Raw genomic sequence first — 21,295 nt, 5'->3', positions numbered from 1 at the left:
TTGTCTTTTGGTCTTGTTTATGGTTTCCTTTGCTGTGCAAAAGCTTTGAAGTTTCATTAGGTCCCATTTGTTTATTTTTGTTTTTATTTCCATTACTCTAGGAGGTGGGTCCAAAGTAAATTATTTTTGATTAGTGTTCCCATGGTATGTCTTTCTTCGTCCATTTCCTTTTAATTTATATGTGTCTTTATACTTAAAATGGACTTTTTAGACAACATATATTTGGGTCTTGTTTTGTGATCCACTCTAACCATCTCTGTCTTTTAACTGGTACATTTAGACCATTGATGTTCAAAGTGATAATTGATATAGTTGGATTAATATCTGCCATATATGTTACTGTTTTCTATTTGTTTCCTTTGCTTTTGTTTCTGTTTTTATCTTCCAGTCTTTTTCTAATTGATCAAGTTATGATATTATTTTCTCTCCTTTCTTAGCATTTCAGTTGTACTTCTTCTTAAGTTTACTTTTTGTGTGTGTGGTTGCCCTAGAGTTTGCAATATACATTCATAACTAATCCAAGTCCAGTTTCAAATAACACTATACCACTTCGTGGGTAGGGTGAGTACCTTATAATGACAAAATAGTCCTAATTTTGTCCTCCCGTTCTTTGTATCATAGCTATAATTCATTTCACATATACGTAAGCTTATATATACATTCTAACATAAGCATACATAATTGAATACATTTCCTAGATCTGTGGTTTGGTGTCTGACATTAATTTGGGGAAATTCTCAGTCATTATTATTATTTTTTAAAAAATTTATTTTATTTTTGTCTGCATTGGGTCTTCGTTGCTGCGCGTGGGCTTTCTCTAGTTGCAGAGAGCAGGGGCTATTCTTCATTGCGGTGCATGGGCTTCTCATTGCTGTGGCTTCCCTTGTTGCAGAGTATGGGCTCTAGGTATGCGGGCTTCAGTAGTTGTGTCCGCGGGCTCAGTAGTCATGGCTTATGGGCTGTAGAGCACAGGCTCAGTAGTTGTGGCACATGGGCTTAGTTGCTCCGTGGCATGTGGGATCTTCCCGGACCAGGGCTCGAACCCATGTCCCCTGCATTGGCAGGCGGATTCTCAACCACTGCACCACCAGGAAAGCCCATCAGTCATTTTTAAAAATATATTTTCTGTGTCTTTCTTCTCCTTTTGGTATTCCCATTATGCGTATGTTACACTTTTTATAGCTGTACCACAGTCCTTGGACATTCTGTTACTTCAGTTATTTTTCTCTTTGCTTTTCAGTTTTGGAGGTTTCTATTGAGATATCCTCAAGCTAAGAGATTTTTTTCTCAGCCACGCCCAGTCTCCTTATAAGCCCATCAAAGTCATTCTTCAGGGCTTCCCTGGTGGCGCAGTGGTTGAGAGTCTGCCTGCCGATGCAGGGGACACGGGTTCATGCCCCGGTCCAGGAAGATCCCACATGCCGCAGAGTGGCTGGGCCTGTGAGCCATGGCCGCTGAGCCTGCGCATCCAGAGCCTGTGCTCTGCAACGGGAGAGGCCACAACAGTGAGAGGCCCGTGTACCGCAAAAAAAAAAAAAAAATCATTCTTCATTCTTCATTTCTGTTAAAGTATTTTTAATCTCTAGCATTTCATTTTGGTCCTTTCTTAGAATTTCTCTCTCTCTGCTTTCATTACCCATCTGTTTCTTCCATGCTGTCTACTAAATCCATTGGAGCCCTTAGCACATTTATTACAGTTGTTTTGAATTCCTGATGTGATCATTACAACATCTCTGCCATATCTAAGTCTGATTTTGATGCTTTCTATATCTCTTCAAATTTTGTTTATTGCCATCTGGGTATGTTTTGTAATTTTTTTCTTGTTACCTGGACATGGTATACTGTGTAAAAAGAATTGCTCTAGATAGCTCTTTAGTAATGTGGTGGTTAGTTGTGGGGGCAGGAGAAGCATGCTGTAGTCCTATGATTAGGTCTAAGTTTTTTTAGTGAGCCTATGCCTCTAGACTACAAACTTCACAAGTGTTTCTCAGCAGGATGGTTAGAGTGAGTGGGCTGGAGTGGGGTGTTTCCCTTCCTACATGTGGAAGACTGCAGACAGCTAAAGTTGGGTATTTGTCTTCTTCCACCTCAGATAGGTTCAGCTAAAGTCCTAGCAGGTTAGGCTCTGGTTAAATAGTTTCTACTCAGGGCAGACCTTGTTAAGAAGAACAGAGTGCTATGGCATAATTCCAAATGATCCCTTTACCCCTCCCCTTGCTGGGAGCTTGAGGGGATTTTTCTCTAACAGTCGCTGGAAGAGAAACTGGTAGAGCTCTAGAAGGTAAAAGTTACAAGTGTTTCCCCTTCACCCCATCCCCCATGACTTGATCTCCTTAGAGTTTTTATCTCTCAGACTTGTTCACACTGAGCCTCCAGCAATTCATTAATTGTAGTTTAGGTTTTCCTACCCCGGAACTGGTTTCCACAGAGGTTGCAGCTCCTGGGTTTCTGCTCTAGTAAGTTGTGATTCTCTGTATCTGCCGGTCAAGCTCTCCAATTTTGGGGGTGGCAGTTTGCCCTGCAACCTCACTTCTCTTATGGATCTAAGAAGAGTTGCTGAGTTTTCAATTTGTTCAACTTTTTACTAGTTAGGACAGGGTGGGAATTTCTAAGCTTCTTACTAGTGGGACCAGAAACTGGAAGTCATCTGGGTATTTAAATTTAAATTAATTAAAATTAAATAAGATTAAAAATTCAATTCCTCCATCACACTAGCCACATTCCAAAGGCTCAGTATCCACATGTGACAAGTGGCTATCGTGTTGGACAGTGCAGGTATAGAGCATTTCCATCTTCACTGAAATTATTATTGTATTACCCTGCTCTGTATTATCACATAGTGCCCTCTGCTATGCATAGACATGAGTAATTAGAATTGGGAAAAATAAAAGAAGTGCTACAGCCAAACATCATTGGCTTTATCCAGAGTATTATCCTGGCTTCTTGGGAGCCTCGGATTCTGCCAGCCAGATCCTGAACCATTAATCTGGCTTCCACTGTCAATATTTTATTAACAATGGAGATATTCATGTGTTTTTTCCCATTTCCCTCCCTGAGTTCTTTTCTGAAGAGACTTTGCTGTAGTCCCTGACTTGTTTAACGAATGATTGCTAACATTCTTTGGCTTGTCATTATGTTTTTCCATCTGTGATATATTGTGGCTTATCAGCACACCAGGATATTCACTCACAATTTTAGAGTGCTTTTCAACTACCATTCAGTTTTAATTTCTTTTCTCTTTTCAAAATTGAGAAGAGGGTGTTTTTTTAGCTCAGTTGATTATCAGGCTCCGATTCAACTTGAGATACACAGATGAGCTAGTGCTTGAAAGCAAGGACCATGATTCCTGAGCATAGTGATTCCTCTGCAACCTTCTCAAGGGGTGGCTCTTTCCTTTACCACCCCCTTGCTCCATGGGATTTGGTAGGTGGGATAGATGTTCTCTTTGCTCCCCACTTCAACTTTCAAGCCATTATTCTTCCCCCTCCTCCCTAAAGTCACATCTTGGAATCTCAGGTTGTTTGAGCATACTATATGCTGCCCTTCCTTGTTGCAGTCATCCATAGAACCCCTTTTCACTTTCCCATTTTCTTTGATGCTCTTTGAGAGGTTTTAGCTCCCTCCTATATTGTCTCTAGCACTGCTCCCTTTACAATGCCTTGTGATTTCAGTACCACACAGATGACCCTTCGGTTCCTGGTCTCTCAGTTCCTTGTCCACTTTCCAACTTCAATAGCTGACTGCCATGGTCATAGTCTAGACCTTGTCTTATTAATACCTTTAACCCTCCCATAATTGCCATTTCAATCATCCTCTTCCCCAACTACTGTCTCCTATCTTGCTTCTCACTTTCTCTAATATTTTTACTTCCACAGTACTGCTAGGACCTAGAATCCACCATTCCCTCATATTCTCACTTCTCACCTTTCACCAACTCCCTTTGCCTCTTTCTCCGTTCTTTATACTCTTCTGGCAAAACCAACCCTGTTGCCATCCAACTCTCTTGCCAGCTCTGCACCAGCAGCTTTACAGACTTGAAAAAAAACACCCAATCCTCTCATTTCAAATTCAAGTGTAATAACTTCCCAGTGATCCCTCAGTTTTGCCAAGCAATCAGGCTATATCCCCCTAGTATGTCCATTCTCTCGCTCCTGGGTGACTGCTTCATGCCTTCATTTTTATCCTCAAGCCTTCACTCTCATTTGATCGTTCTCCCTATTTTACTGAGAAAACAGATGCAATAAGAAGCTGTTCCACAAGCTCTGCCATTCTATCTCCCTCATGAGTTTGTGCCTATTTCTTCTTCCCGTCTATTGCTGTGGATGCCCCATCTATGCTCCACTCAAAGGCCATTCCTTTCCTTCTGTACTTGATCGATCCCCGCCCCCCTAGCCTAGCCAAAGACATGGCTCCAGCTTCTCTCCCTTCTCTGTCTCACATTGTCAGTGTTAAGCCATCTTCTGGATTATTCCTATCAGCATAAAAACATGCTATTATTTCTGTCATCCTTAGAAAAAAAATCTATCTTTCTCTCCCTTTTTTCCCCTAGGCCTCTACTCCATTTTTCTTTGCCCTTTTACAGCCAAATTAATCAAAAGTGTTTTCTACATTCACAACACCAGTTCATGTCCTTTCATTTGCTCTTAGAGTCAGTTCAGTCAGGACTTGACCCCATCATTACATTGAAATGGTGAAAATCATCAATGATTGTCATGCTGTGAAATGAAATGGTCAGTTTCAATATCCATCTCATTGGACCAATCAGCAGTGTTTGTTTGACCCACCTGATCACTCAGTCTTCTTGAAAAACTTGCTTCCCTCAATTAGCAGTAAAATTCACTTTCCTGCTTTCCACCGGACTTCACGGGTCTCTGGTTTGTTGGTTCTACCTCATCCCCCTGATATCCAAATGTTAGACTACTGCAAGCTCCAGATCTTGGATATCCCCTCTTCTTCACCTGCACTCCTTTTTGTGGAGATGTCATCCAGTCTAATGTTTTAAATTACTTATAAGTGCTGATCCTTCCCTAATTTATACCTCTAGCTCAGATCACTTTTACTGAACTTCAGATTTATATGTCCATTTGCCATCTCAATGGCAAACAATAATCTCACATTTACATGTGCAAAACTCAACTCCTCATTGTCTCATTCTCTTCTCCCCTCTAGACCTCCATTCCCCTCAAGGGAAAATTTCCCCATAGTATGCTCACATAGCACCAAGCCCCTATCCTTTATAGCACTCACATGTGCAATTCTGAATTTATTTGTGTGACTCTGATTCATGTCTGTCTCACAGATAGACTGTCATCTCCTTAAGGACCAGCACCTTGGCTACTGTTTCTCTTTATTGTATCCCCAGTACCTAGCACAGAGCATAAAGGAGATCAAAAAGAAAATAATATATAGGTATAAATGTTTTAAGGGACAGATACGATGGAATGTATACAGGTCAAATCCTTTTCAAGTAAACCAGCAATATTCATCTGAAATAGACTATGTCTATTCTGGAGATGCCACTTATCTCATCTAGGTGCCAAAATATCAAGCTTACAGGCACAGGAAGAATTAAGAGGCTATAGCACTGTGGTTAAAAGCACGGGATTTGGAATCATACTCTCTCTGAGTGTCAGTTCTTCATCTTTTTAATGGAGGACAATGACAGTATCTGAGTCACAGGGCTTCTATGAAAATTTAATAATATGGTATATATATATTTAGAGAGTAAAACCTAAATACATATTTAATATGTGATGATGATGATGCCTAGCATTAGCTGCATACCAAGCAGAATATTCTGGAGCACAAAGGCAGAAGGGACTAATACTGCTTATGGAAGTTAAAAATTGCTTCACAGAGGAGATAACATTTCAACTGGCTTTAAAGGATGAGCAGGAAGTTGCCACAAAGAGAATGGAGAAAAGGTACAGAAGACTAAATAAGCATGTTCAGAAAATACTCTGTAAGGAAAATGTAGTTAGAGTGGGAAGGGAAATTATCTGAAGTTGGAAATTTCAAAAATAGATTTTTGTGTTAATTCTAAAAGCTCAAATAGTTGAATAGCTGTATTTCATTATGGCTGTAGCATCTCTTTATTCTTATTAAAAAAGAAATTAATACCAGTTAGGGAAAATCTGAAAAAACAGAGAAAAGCATATGTATATATTTGTATTTGTAAATGTATATACACACATGTACAATTTATTAGTGTTCTTTTGGGGACAATCTATATTGTCCTTTAGATATTTTAATATTTCCTTCCAGTCTGTTTCCTATATCCATATGCATTTTTACGTAAGTAGATTGTAATATGCAAATGGTTTTACATTCTCTTCTTTCCTCCTTAATATTCTATAGTAAGTATACTTTGCTGAGTGTTTGCAACATCTTAGACTTTGTATCACCTGTTATGTATATTTCTAAACGACTGTGTCTTTATAAGTATTATTACAAATTAGAAAGCTGAGATTAGTTTTATAGAGCTAAAAAAATCCTGTTAGAAGCAGGATTCAAACTCTGGTCTTGTCTGACTCCAAAGTACATCCTGACAAATTTTTGAAACTTCATAATGATATTTAATTGCTATATAATAATATTTCATTGTTATGAATATACCATAGTTTACTTAAATATGCCTCTATTTTTAGAATATTTTGGCTTTTGTAACTTGTCACTGTTATAAGTAATGCCGGTAATGAACATATCTGGAGTCTGTTATTTCCTGTATTTAGGGCTCAGGTATTACAAGAGATTCCTAGAAATCATTATTAGGTCAAAAGGCATGAACTTTCAGCATATTGATATTTTGCTTTCCAGAAAAACCCATGGCATTGCTGGTATTGTAGAAACAGTTTACTTCAATGAAAAGATTTCCTACGTTTGATTGATGGGCCACAGATATAGTGCTTTATTGATCCCCTTAGAATGAATTCACTACCATAAATGATTCAGTACAGTACGTTCTTTATTCAACCTGTAATCCACAAAACAGTTACTTACTGTAATAAAAATAATTATAATAATGGTGGGTTTAAGTAAAATCCCAGGATAATGTAAATTGTTATAAAAAACCTAATAACAAAATCTGTAACAATGACAACAAAATCAACCAAAAATCCCTCTTCCCAAACTATCTAAATGTGTTTTGATGTCTGAATAAAGAATGTGTTATTATTTCCCAATAAAGCCAAATTTGCCCTTGTGTGTTTTACGAGGGATGAATATTATTTGGAGGTGAGACTTTGATCACCATTTCTGTTTCTAGGACATGCTTTTACATTGGCAGTAACTGAAATTTATCCAAATAGACTTTCAAAGCTCCCAAGTGTTCTAAATTTATCTCACTCAATTTCTTTGGTTTAGAAACTAGTTTGGAAATCTCACAAGGCCAACTTGTCTTCAGTAATTTCTAGTGCTTCTTGTTTGGGGCAGGCTAGAAAAAGCTCTGAGAAGCTGCTAAATTTGATGCTTGGCAGAAACCATAACACACAGAGAGAAATACATGAAGTGTAAAACCTAAAATATCAAAACTCTTTGACATTTCAAACTAATTTCAAATGTACAGAGATTATAAAATTATAACATCTGCATAAATCAGCTGTGTAGACAAACTATATTAGTGAAAGCAAAAAAGGAAGTCTTAATGAAATAGTAGATTTCTTTTAATATATACCAATCATTTAATAAATCTAATGTTTGCATATGAATGGAGTGATTTAGCCCAAGGGAAAAAAAGTCTATATATTTTTTCCTACTGGTTAAAAACAGTGTTAGAATTTGCCAAAATTGAACATTTAATGTACGGACCAATAAGACACTGTTTTGTGATAAGAATAGAATTGTTCTTGGAAGACCTAAGCTTAAGTCCTGGCCTCACACATGTTTACTGTAAAACTTGGAGGCAGTTTACTCAAGTAGTCTGCATTTTAATTGCTTCATCTGCAAGATGGAAATAACAGTATCCACCACCCTGAATTGTTCTGAAGATCAAAATGAGACAGTGTTCATGAAAGCATGAAAGCACTGTGAAAACTCTAAAGCCCTCTATAAATATGAGGTGTTACTTTAATTTTTTCTTAATTGCTATTTACAATAAGAGTTCCTAGGATTAACTGAGAAGGAGGTTCTCACGAAGTTTAAGAAAAATTTTATTTTTAAATTTGGCAACGGGAAATTGTTAACTAGATTGGGATGTTGTGTATGACTCTCTTAGGTGTAGACGTTTAGGCAGCTGTTAATGAATTGTAATTGTCCCCCGCATCCCCTACCCCATTTCTCCTTCTCCTAGTCAGTCACCAAAGTAATGCAGTTCTATTATTCAAGTGTTCCTTTCAAGGGATAGGAAAGGGGGCAGTGAAAAACGAATTTTCATCAATAACATGGCCCTTTCCATGGATCTAAGTACCAAAATGGCATGTGAATATGTAAGAAAATGGCTGAATTCTGGGGATATATTTAGACATTCTACTCCCCCACCCCCATAACAAAGTGATGTCACTGTGAATAGAGAGAGTTTGGCAGAGATGATGCAATAAGAAAATGACTGTTTGGCGTTTGGGGAAATTCCAGGCAAATTGGATATTAAGGGAAAACCCATAAATAGGTATCTGGATCTAGGCCCATTGCTGGTCCTTAGGCTCCCAAGCCAAGTTCCTTGGAAGGATAAAGTCCTCTGATATGCAGATGTCCTTTCAGAGGCAATGTGTGTACGGCCCAGAGATTTTGACCAAGGTTCTGCCACATTTGGCTCCAGAGCTCAAGTTACTACTAGTAATAGGCTTTTATTCAAATATCTGTCTGTGGATAATTGTAGTCAATGGAAATTGCTAGTGAGTAACAGGGAGATGGATTTCGCATTGCATTTTGAAGAATGGAACAACTGCTTAGTGTTTATTCTGCCTGTGAATCTGCACTTCAAATATTTATTAGTCATCCAGATAACTTCTCCTTGGTAAATATATTTACAAAACCAGCTTTTTTGGATGTTGTTAATTTTTTGTCTTCCAACATTTTTGACCAGTCGTTTTAAGATATTTATGTCAGGATTGAATTTTCCATGCAGATATGAATTAAATGTTATCTTCTTTCACCTGTGAATGCAAGATTTCCCCTCTGTATTTTTTAAGATAAAAGTATTTTCTAATTGTTAAAAATCCTAGCTATACAAGAGCTAATGGAGTAGCTGTTGTTTAATGGGTGTACAGTTTCAATTTTCCAAGATGAAAAGAGTTCTGGAGATTGGTGGGACAACAATGTCAATGTGGTTAACACCACTCAACCATATACTTGCAAATGGTTAAGAGGGTAAAATTTTTGCTAGGTGTATTTTATCAAAATTAAAAAAAAAAATTTTAAGTTTATGGAGTAAAAATGAAAGTCTCCCCTTTATCCACGTCTCAATCCTACTTTCCTCCCCAGTGTGGCTGTAGAGCCAGGTCAGCCCTGTAACCTTGAATGCAGTTATAGACTTTGGGAGACAGGCAGCCCCTTCCTGATCAAAACAAAACTTCTTCACAAAGAATCCCATTAGTAATAGTGGTTAACGGCTCCATTTTTTTAATGGCGTAATCTTATGAGTTTTTGCAAAATGAATACATTTTCATATTCATATTACTTTGGTTTCTGATTCATTTTTCTTAAATGGAGACTTTTAAGATCATGAGAAAGACAAAACTCGAGATAACATCACTGGGGTTTTCCCCTTCTGTGACAGCTCACTCAGGGACTCATGGACAACAGTTAAAGAGGAGAAAACTTATTTTAGCTTGTCACCTAATCAGTGCATATTTTCTTTAATATAGTGGCCTCATCCTTATATACCTGTTTGTTCCACATTATTGACAAAATACTAGCAAGTCGGGTGCTCATCTGCTTGCCTGGGGTGGATCTGCCTGAGTAGCTGTTGCATGTCCTGTTCCTTGTTCTCTGAGTCATGCCTTCCCCAGCTGTGTGTTTTTGCCAAGACGGTGCACAAACAAGTTGTTCATTGTTTAATCTGTCAGTGGAGCCAGGACTTGAAGTTTCTACAAGCTTCAGGTATTATTCAACTCTACTCCCAACTCTACTCTCTCTTTCTCACCCTTTCTTTTTAAGTGTTTTTGACCTCAGAGAAAACGTCTTTCACATAATTTTCAAAGAGGAAAAACCTCTGTGTGTAAATTTCCCCTTAAAATAACATATGTATTTTCAGGTCTCTTCATTCATTGCTAGAGCTAATAAATATTAATTGGGAGCTTCGGTCCATACCTGCTTCACAGCAGTGTGCTCATTAGATGCTTGGTGTGAGTGAGAAGTGTGATGTGGCTTCAAGGGATGTCATTTGAATTTCGAGGGAGTATTAAAGAGCTGCCTGGGGAGAGAAGAGGCGGGAAGGAAGGTCACGCTGCTCCTTATGGCCAGGCTGTACCTGCAGCCTGGTCATCTCTTCTGGTGGCAACACCTTGATTTCCGCGTGGGGGCTTGGATTTCCAGCAGCTGAGTGAGAAAACCTGAAGCACATCCTTCATTAATTTAATCATATATTGAACTCCTAATCTGTGTCTTCTCTAGGCCATGGGGATTATAACGGTGAGAAGAAAACAGCTAAAGTCCTGATCTTTATGGAACTTACATTCTGGTTGGGGTGACAGACCATGAATAATCAGACAAATCAATAGGAAACTATTACATAGTGATGATAAGTGCTAGGAAGAGAAATAAGTAGAGTTAGGGGATTGCGAGTGAGCGGGGTGCTGGTTTTGAGAGAGTGTTCAGGGATCATTCTGAGGAGGAGACACTGAGTAGACACCTGGATGGAGTAAGGGAATAAGCGGTGGAATATCTAGGGGCAGGGTATTCCTGGCAAGGGGAATAGTGAATGAAAAAGTCATGAGGTGGTGCTATAGGCTGAATGTTTGTGTCTCCCCAAATGGATGTATTGAAACCTAATCCCCATTGTGATGGCATTTGGAGGTAGGGCCTTTGGAAGACAATTAGGTAATGAGGGTGGAGCCCTTATGATTGGGATTGCTGTTCTTATAAAAGAGACCGCAGAGGGTTCCCTTGCCCTTTCTACCATGTGAGGACACAGTGAGAAGTTGCTGTCTGTGAACCAGGAAGTGGGTTCTCACCAGACACCAAATCTGTCTAAGCCTTGATCTTGGACTTACTAGCCTCCAGGACTGTGGGAAATACATTTTTATTGTTTCTAAGCCACCCAATCTATGCTTTTTTGTTACAGCAGCCCAAACAGACTAAGACAGGTGGGGACATGAGAGCAAGAAGACTTTGAGGCTAAAGTGGAGTGAGAAGTAAATAGTGGTAGGAAGTAAGATCCGAGAGAGTGCCTTGTGGGCCCTGATACGGGCATTGCTTTTGTTCTAAGAGTGATGGGAAACTGTTGGAAAGTTTTGAGCAGGGAAAAATTGGTCTATTTCTTAAGATCACTCTAGCTGCTTTGCAGAGAATGTATGGTAGGAGGGTCAAACCTGAAGATCCCCCATAGATGTTCAACTAGTAAAAGGAGGTGATGGGCAGGGAAGGGGCATTGCAGTTGCTTCCAATTTTTAAAGAATTTTTATGAGTAGAAAGAATTTTTTCTTTTATATATCCTCAAGTAAAATATGCTGAAGTTATTAAAAAAAGGAGAGAGAAAAATTTCAGTTCAGTGCAGGGAAGGACCTACATGACACTTTTTCTCTGATTACAGAAGTAACAATTTTTTGAGAAAGTCTGTAAGAAAAGAGTAAAGTACAAATAAAATATACTACTCATAATCCCACTGCTCAGAAATAACTACTAACAATTCTGTAAGTTTCCAGACTGTTTTCTGTGCATACAAATAAAAATTGTTTTAAAAAATTATTTTTTATTATGTAGATATTATACTTTTCTGTAATATAACGTTTTCATTTACCAATATACCATGAATATTTCTTCATCTCATGAAATATTATTGATATAGAAAATGATTTCACTGTACTCATATACATGAACGATCATTTATTACAACAGTTTTGTATAGTTGAGCAGTCAGGTAGTTTTCGTTTATTTTTCTTTTTTATTATTATAAATAACACTGCAAAGAACAGCCTGGAATTTGCATCATTGTGTAAATCTCTGATAATTTCCTTTCAATAGATTTTTAAGATTACCTGGTTGAAATATATGCATATTTTAAAGGCTCATGACTTATATTGCTAAAGTTTGCACTAATCCACACTTCTACCAATTAACATGTTCCATTTCTTCCCAGATTCTAGTTTGAGAAAGCTAAACATGGAACAATCTCCATTAGAAGGAAGAGAGTTCCATGTCACTGGAGGCATTTTAGTAGGTGCTGGAATGTCATTTGGATGGGATATTATCCAGAGAAATTTAGTTGAGTATTTGAAGTGTCAGTGGAGTTTTAGGATTCCTTTCCAATTTAAGAATGGGAGCAGAGGGAGGGAAAGAGGGAGGGATGTTGAATAATTCTGTTGCCTGTGTTCTGCTCTATATATAGATGAATTAGTTGGTTTTGGTGATAATTCACATAAAGCAAAAAAAAAACAAAACAGTAAAAACAACAGTGCAGGTATTTGTAAGCAATTTTCTACAACTTGTTGAAGGTTGAAATTAGCAAGCCCAAGTAGGATAGATAACAGAGGTTGGAGATGTGCTTTAGTTAATAAACATTCAATTTAAAATAAAATTTATATAGTTTAAGAAAAGTGAATGTTAGTTGTTCTTAGACTTTCCCTTGTGCAAAGCATAGCAACACATAACCCAAATATTGCCATCTCTATTATTTATTTAGCAGTTTATGCATTAATTTAAAATATTATCAAACACTAAGTAGTCTGTTGGGCTCTGGGGGTGCAACACCAAATAGAACATGATCTCTGCCTTCCATGGACTTACCGCTTACAGGGGAAGACAGGCGAGCAATTCAATAATTTCAGTGTGATGAGCTCTGAGATCGATACTCCATAGCATACACAGCATTCTGTGGCAAACATGGAGAGGTATCACCACACAAAGGCACATGGGGAAAAGCATACGTAGTTTCAGGAAAAAAATCACTGGACTGAGATTTAGGTTTGTGTTCTTTCTTGGGCCCTGTCTGGCTGGATGAGGTTAGGTAACTCATTTAACCACATCTAAAATATTTGGGAAAAGTAATATTTACCTAATACGGTTTTTGTAAAAATTAAATAGAACAGCGTGCGAGATCAGCCAGCACAATGAGAGGCATGCACAGTGAGTAAATGTTAGTGAATCACTGGATATATGCATAGTTTGATAGAATACATCTTCCCAAGTAATTTTATGAACAGCCCACCAGAAAAGCACAGAGTGAGACAGTATTTATTGAAACTGGAAATAGATTTTTTTGCTACATCCAATGCATTTTCCCCAAGTAGTATATCCTACATAAATCTGAGATCAAAATTATGTATTACATATGAATTTTCATGAAGTTAGGATACAAACTAAGATGTATCACAATTGGACAAAACTCAGGAAGTCAGATGAAAGTTTTCTATTCATAGTACACACTGGCAGGAGGAATTTTTCTTTGCTAATTATCTCATGTCCTGAGGAGCACAGAGATGATTGCTTTGTGCCTAATGATTAGGAAGGTCAAGTTAAATTTACAGATAAATAGAGGCGAGCATTCAGCGTGCCAAAATACCTCTTCAAAGAAGAACAAAAGTGCTGTCAAGCAGCGAATACTTAATAGAAGTGATTGTAGGGTAAGTATGAAGGGGAGGCGGGATTCAGGTTGTCAGCCTCTCCGGAGATGATCCTCTGTCCCATTCGAGACTGATTTCTTCCACGTGACACCAAGTCTGCTGAAGAGAGGAAGTTGGTGCCATCTCCCAGGCTGTGCAACGTGTACTGCTGACACAACAGTGAACAAGACTGCCAAGTTCTGGGCTGCACAGAACATGGAGTCTAGCAGGAAATACATCTATTTAAAAATAAGCCAAGAGCTGACGCCTATGGAAGTGGAAGTCTAGGAAACTATGCAGTTCTATGCACATGAACTCAGCCTGAGGTACCTGGCCCAGAGTGCTCTCAGAACATGGTGTGAGTTCTGAGGAGCATGCTTTTTGTAAATTTGTGGTCAGAGATTATTTTAGTCTTCAAATGAGCAGTGATGTAGCAGTTAGCAGAATCCCAGAAGCCTTTGTGCTGTTCTGTATGTGGATGATCTGAGCTATTGGTTTTGTCCTAATGACAATTCAGCCTTAGATTCCCCCAAATAAATACAACCAGCTAACAAAGGGAAAAATATTTAACTTCGCTAGTAATCAAATAGATGCAAATCTGAACAACTTTTTTAATACTCTCAGATTAAAGATTTAAGTGAATATTCAGTGCTGACAACTGTCAAAAAATGCTCTCATGGCTGATGGGAGTGAAAATTGATATAATCTTTGAAAAGCAATTTGGCAATACATATTAAGAGCCTTAAAAACTTCATACCCTTTGATCAGTTCATTCTAATTCTATTCTGGAGCCAAAGCAGTCTTTGTTAGTTATTCTGCTTTTGCCAAACAAAATTACTCCAAAGATTCAAAAAAAAAAAAAGACTGATTCTAAAGAGAATTCAAAAAATAGGGGAAAAGATCATTGCATACGAACATGCTCATGGCAGAATTACCTAAATGTCTAACAACAGAATGATTGATTAAAGTATGTGCACCTAATGAAATCTCCATGGGATATGGAGCTAATAAAACTGATAGTTATAATGATCCTTTGTTATAATATTCATTTAAAAAAAAAGCTTACTTTTGGTTTCTAATAAAAGAAACAACTTAAAGCACTAATAATGTGCTACCGTTTATTTAACAGTTCAGCACATAGTGCCACGTGACATCTAGTACTGTGGGGTTTAGTTTTTAAATATGCGCTGCTAATTAATATGATTGCAACTGTGTCAAACAAAATAATAAACCCAAAACTTTGCAAAATAAAAAAAGACTGGAAAGAAATGCACCATTTTATTAGCAATGGTTGACTCTCTGTGATGGGATGTGTGATTATTTTCTTCCTTTCATTTTTCTTCATTTTCCAAATGTGCCAAAATTAGCATATATTGCTTTTAGAATGGACATATGGACCTCAAGCCTGAGGAAGTTTTTTTTTTTCTTTTCTTAAAAAGCAGTCCTGTTTTGTGTTCTGTTGTCCTGGGTGAAAAAAAAAAGCCTGAAACATTGACTTAATAAATAGGCCTCTCACAGCTTAAAAAAGTCAGAGACCCATAGACTCAGGGTTGGGAGGTCACTAATTTCAAGGCAATACTGCTTTTCTCCAGAACAAAAGACAATTACTTATTGAGTGCCTACTATGTGTAAAACCCCCTTTGCATCACTTCCCACCTGATTCCACTGGCAAATCCCTACTCATTTGTGCTAGAGAAGAGTCAGGCATAGACTGCTTTACGTAAATTTTCTCAGCTTTCATCAGGCCCCCCTGCCCCTGCTCCAGGCGCTCTGGGCTAGGGCCCCTTCAGTCTGTCTCAGAAGAGATTATTTATTGAGAGCTTTCTGAGGACAGGGACTGTATCCCCAGCTGCTGGCACACGGTGAACACATAGACTGTTGAATGAATCAGTGAATGAATAATTATTGAAGGTACTATTTTAGGTACTCTAGAGAGACAGAGAGTGAGAAATGGTATTTGCCCTTAAAGATTTTACGAATAATTGTGATGTAAAAAGCTAATTAGTGGTGCGTATTTAAAACCTAAAAAAGACAGCAGTGTATGTCAGATGGTTCAATGTGCTTGTTAAATAAAGGGTGGCCTGCGATTAATGCTTTAGGGGTTGCTTCTTTTATTGGAAATCAAAAGATACTGGGAAAATAAGATATCACATGGCTCAGATATACTTTTTCATATGATTAAATTATGTGGTTTTAGTTTATAATTTTTTAAATCAGTAAAACAATACACTACTTAATAATCATATCTTCCACTTACACAAATATAAGAAATTAATATCAGGAAGATTTTTAACTTTTTTGTCATGACTGATCTCCCAGTTGACTTATAACTGAACAAGGGTCAGAAAATGTAATGTCTTTCTTAAAATGCACATTTCTTTTTGGTGGGATTGTGTAGCTCTTAGTCATTGTTAGTCATTGAGCTATTTACCACATAAGTTAGGAAGGTCGGCTCTTCAGATGGCTTATGACTGGAGAAAAGAACTCTACTCAGATTAGTAAGCAAGAGTCTCCTTTTTCAAATTGGGAATTGCATGCACTCCTGACTGGAGAGAGATGAGCTTCCTCTGTGAGGGTGTTTATACTTTATTGCAGGGAGGAGCAAAGGGAATCCTCATGTAGTTTTCTCTTCACTGAGTGGATGACTTGGCAAATTTTCTAGATTATGTCAATTTACCTTCCTCTCTCCTTTACCACACAGGCAGGGATGCCAAGTGTATATTTTCCAACCTTTATATTGCTCTTTAATGTAAATTATATCAAAAGTTTAAATTATGTTAATTTTTTTATTTATGGAAAAATGTATTCTACTTACACATACCCTTTAGTCTATAAACATAGACCACAGCCTCTCAGAGCCCTAAACAAATGGTAGTGGAGTTCAGCTATGTGGAATCTGTAACATGGCTTGTTACTAGGATGAATAGGCCATGACTTGGGCTGACTGTGTCTGTCTATAAATATCCCTGAGTAATATAGATGTAGACATTTTTCATTATGCAAAAAAGATATTTATAGCACCATTGATCAGAAATTTAGATGCTAACTCGAAGAGGAATATAACAATTATTTTAAGGCTACCTAGAAAAATATGTCATATGGTTCAAGCAATTAGGGAGAGTTATCAACAAAGAGAAATTGTTTCTAGTAGAAAATTGTAAATGGTGAATTTTATTCAAACAAGTGAGACCCCATATTACTATAAAGTAATTATCAATTATACATACAGTTTAACATTTTATCACAGCATTTACATAGGGATGGCAGTAAGCTGGGCTCCAGAGAATTAATTCACATGGCCCACGGGGTTATGGGATACCTGGTCCACCATCTCAGTGGCTCTTAAGGGTGATGCTGAGTTGGTGTCTTTTGTCAAAATTTGGGAAAATAGGGAGCTGTTGCAGCACATAGGAGTCCAGAGAGCTCAGGAGAGTACCATGATACAGCAGAAATTGTTTTTAAAGGAAATTGGAAAACATCTAGAGTTGTGGAGACATTGACAAACTAGACTTCCCAGTGGAGGAAGACCAGGTTGGTGAGGAGATCGGACAGTGGGCTACCTGAGGTCAAGATGAAGAAGATTCAGTGGAGTCCTTGATAGGTATTTTCCAATCTCTGAGGAGCTGCCATATGGGAGAAGGAGTAGCCCACAAAGACAGTATATTTTCAAAAGAAAGAACTCAGATCAGTGAGTGGAAAATTTAGGGAGGCAGATTTTGATTTACTATTTATAGAACCTATGTTTTTCCATGTTACTTCAGGACACAGCATGATGTAGTGAGGAGTCAGAGCTGTTTTCAAATCCTGGTTTACATCTTACCAGCCATGGATTTGAGGATGTTACTTAGGCCCTCTGAGACTTAGTTTTCTCAACTGTAAACTAACAACACTAATGCCAGCTTCATAATGTTGTGACCAGCATTAAGAGCGAGAACACATAAAAAGGCCGAGTGTAGTTATCATTAATGCCCATATTTGTGCTGTTATTATCATTCAGCCTCATTGAAAAATAGGGTCATGGTGGCGTTGGTAAATATTTTCCTACTTCAGTTTCCTCCTGCTCTTGAGGTTGTCTGGTCTTCTCAGATTCTTTTCAGATAGTTCTGAGACTCCTCTGGACAGTGTCCCATGTGTGGAAGAGGCTTCTCAGCTCCCCTATGGGTTCCATTATTTACTATTCACCATGTATCTCCTCTCTAGTTCTGATTCACTATGGTTATATCTACTGTTAAGGCCACTGGTTGGTTAGAAACCTAGAGCAGCTTGATGATCATATGTCCTTCTTTTCCATCCCAACTGTAGTCTGGTCCTGTTCTCTCTCAAGAAAGAATCCCAGCCCTGATATACTGCATGTAGTCAACTTGTGTCTTATCTTCACTGCAAGCTGAATTCAGTCAATATACCTGTGATCCTAATGTTTTATACAGAGATTTGTTTTCTTTCTTTTTTTTTTCAGTACACTTACTGCTTCAAAGGACTCAGTCTGTTAGAGAGTCCATGAGGGCCAGAGGGAAATACGGAAGATTGACAATGTGATCTATTCAAAATGACCTCACCATCTGACACCAGCTATTACCTTTGGGTCAAATTTGTGTTTCTTGAATCATTCTTCCATTGGTTAGCCCAATCCTATTATCTCCACTGGTTTGACAGACACATCTGAATCCTAGCTCAGGTTCTCAAGTTTAGAATCCTGCTACATAAAGAAAAATTTTTAGTAATTAGAGTTAGTCTCTCAAGTGGAATGAGGTAGGTCAAGAAAAAACAGCCTTCTTCCAGTGGGAATATGCAAACAGAGGCTCAACCGCCATGTTGAAAACATTTCTATAAGAAGGAAGGTTGCAAGTGTGGGCAAAGTGTCCAATAAGGGCCTTCTTATCTATAATATTTTGTTGATCTCTGGGAAATTCTGCCACTATGTTAGCATCCCTGACAGGATAAGTAATCCTACTTATGAACAGCAAGAGTGAGAAGAGGGAACAAACTCACACAAGTGCACGCACAGGCCCCTGGAACTCCTGTATAATGCTTCTTTGTCAAGAATTGGTCTGATTATTTCTTTAGTTTTTTCTTGGGATTATTTAACACTCTTAAAAGATGTTCAGCAGCCTCTAGTACACCCAGTACCTTAAATATGGAAGATACTAAATATGTAAATGAACCTGGAAGATTGCCACTTTCCGTTCATCCATTGGCTATTTTGCATTACAGGGTATCTTTTTAAGAGCTCATTTGCCTTGTCTTTACAAATGACAGACAGTGTACCTTTTTTGTGGCTATCAGGGATTCCAGCTCTTTGCCCAGCCAAAGAAGATGCTCAGTTAATGATTGAAGTCTACCATTTCAGCCAAGAAAAGTTGTCATACTCACTGCTTGATCTAAAATGGCTCTGCTACAATCTCTGAGACTTGGGAAGGCTATTTTTAATGTATAAGAGAAAGGATTTTGAGTTCTGCAGGGTTTTGAAAATTCTTCTCCTGTACCATACAGCCCAGAAGTAATATGGTTTAGATTATTAAAAAAAATTGAGCAAGAAGAAAGAAGACCCTGCATTCTAGTTCCAGTCCTACTAATTTCTAGCCATATGGCCTTAGACCAATTAATTGACTTCTTTTGAATCTCTGTTTCTTCATCTGTAACTACCATTCACATTGAGCTATAGTGGTATTATTTTCTTACTGAAGGACAAAGAGATGTTTATGTACTACACTCAAAAGGTCAGACAGATGGGATTATTTTAGATTGAAAGTGCATGTGTAGGAGTCATGCCTTTTGTGAGCCACATAAATTCCCATGGGGTCTGGTAACTTGCTGTGTACCCAGCAGGAACCCAAAAAGTCTTGTGATGGTGATGAATATGGCACCATTAAATAAGGCCACATTTAACACAAAGAGAAACCTGGGAAAGAAAACAAAGCAAAAACCTAGACTTCATCTCTAGGTACTTTGTGTAACTTCAGATAGGTTACGTTATACCATTTTCAGCTCTTTTATCGACTCATAAAAAGAACCAAATGCTAACAAAGGGTGGGAAAGCATATAATTGGAGCAGCACAAAGGATAACTGAGCCCATGAGGTGAGAAGTACAGTACTCTGAAATGTATGACATACTGAAATTCTGGCTTCCTACATCTATTCCTCTCAAAGGGATGGACTTCCCATAAAAGTTAGCATTGAATGATGCTAGTCAAGGCATTTATGGGAGTTGCTTAGAATACATAATATGTTTGAATTGGGAAGGAGCTTAGAAATATTTTAAGCTAACCTCTTAATTTTATAGTTGGGAAAAGTAAGTCTCAAAGAAGTTATGTGAATTCTTCAAAATTATGTAATTTATGAGAGGGCTAGGACCAGATTCATAAGGCTGTAAGCCATTGGGGAAGTCAAGTCTTTCTGTTCTGTCCTATTTTGCTTATTTTTGAGTTTAAATGACAGAAGATAATCTTATTTTCTTAACGTCTTAGTTTTAGAAGACCTTGTCAATGCCCTCTTATTTCTTGTCTATGAAAACAAAATGAATCTAAAAGGCAATTTCACAAACACATTACCAGCCAGACGCTGCCTTTTGTTGGCCATTGGTAACACAACTTGCTACAAGGTACTTGCTGCCCTTGAATAGATTTCTTTTCATTCCTTCACATTGTTGATGTTCAACCAGCTGCTTAGTTAGGAAAAGAACACACATTGTGAAGATCTATACATATACAAAAAAGAGGAGTTCAATTTATGAGTCATTCCTACAGTGGCCTTGAGGTAGCATAATCCAAAGAAGTTTCCTGCAGTAGACATTAACTGCTGTCAATTTCTTCTCTTATGAAATAAATAAATTCCTTCTTAGAAATAGGTATTTTCTTGGCTAATGAGCTTTTTACTCCTTGGGAGTCTTCTGTTTAAAATCTGAGACTAAACGGTAGAAGAGACTTCATAGGGAGGAGGAAATGGAAATGGCATGAGACCTACTTCCTTTTGCATCTGTGGATGGTTGTGGGAAAAGGCTTGTGGAAAAGGCAATACTTGTAATAGCACAGTTCAGGAAACAGGATGTAAAAGTCAATGCCTATGTCAGGAGGGCTGCCCATGCTTCTTGCATTGTATTGAATGCTTTTAATCCTTTTGCAAATACTTACTTGGTTGTAAGACAAGTCAGAGCAGCACTGATGATGTCTCAGCTGAGAGAGAACTTGTGGTCACTTAAAGTATAGCAAAGAGAACTGTCTCTTAAATAATAATAAAGAAAATAATTTTTCATTTAGATCTGGTCTAAAAAATACCCCCTCTTGAATCTCTTTTTTTTCTTTTCAAAAAGTGAAGTGACCTGAGCAATATTAAATGAGCAAAGTGATGGCTTTCTGAGTTTAAAGCTACTGAGTTCCTACTTGTCTCTCTTTATACTGAAATTTCCACATAGATTCTGTGCAAGAGAGAAAAGATTAACTGGATCCCATATGACCCAAGGAGATGCAGGACAGGCAAATGAAAATTGTCTCAGGGGAGCAAATAGTCTCTCCAGCTCTGCAATTTTGCTTCTGCTCTACAGTTTGACTCTCCCAAAATCTGATTTCTAAAACAAATTAGTCCACCCCTGAGCAAGGAATACCGA

The sequence above is a fragment of the Aethalodelphis obliquidens genome, unplaced genomic scaffold (genome assembly GCF_003676395.1).
Source record: "Aethalodelphis obliquidens isolate GAN/ISIS:26980383/991018 unplaced genomic scaffold, ASM367639v1 scaffold3, whole genome shotgun sequence".
Taxonomy (NCBI): domain Eukaryota; kingdom Metazoa; phylum Chordata; class Mammalia; order Artiodactyla; family Delphinidae; genus Aethalodelphis; species Aethalodelphis obliquidens.
This window is presented reverse-complemented; position numbering follows the sequence as displayed.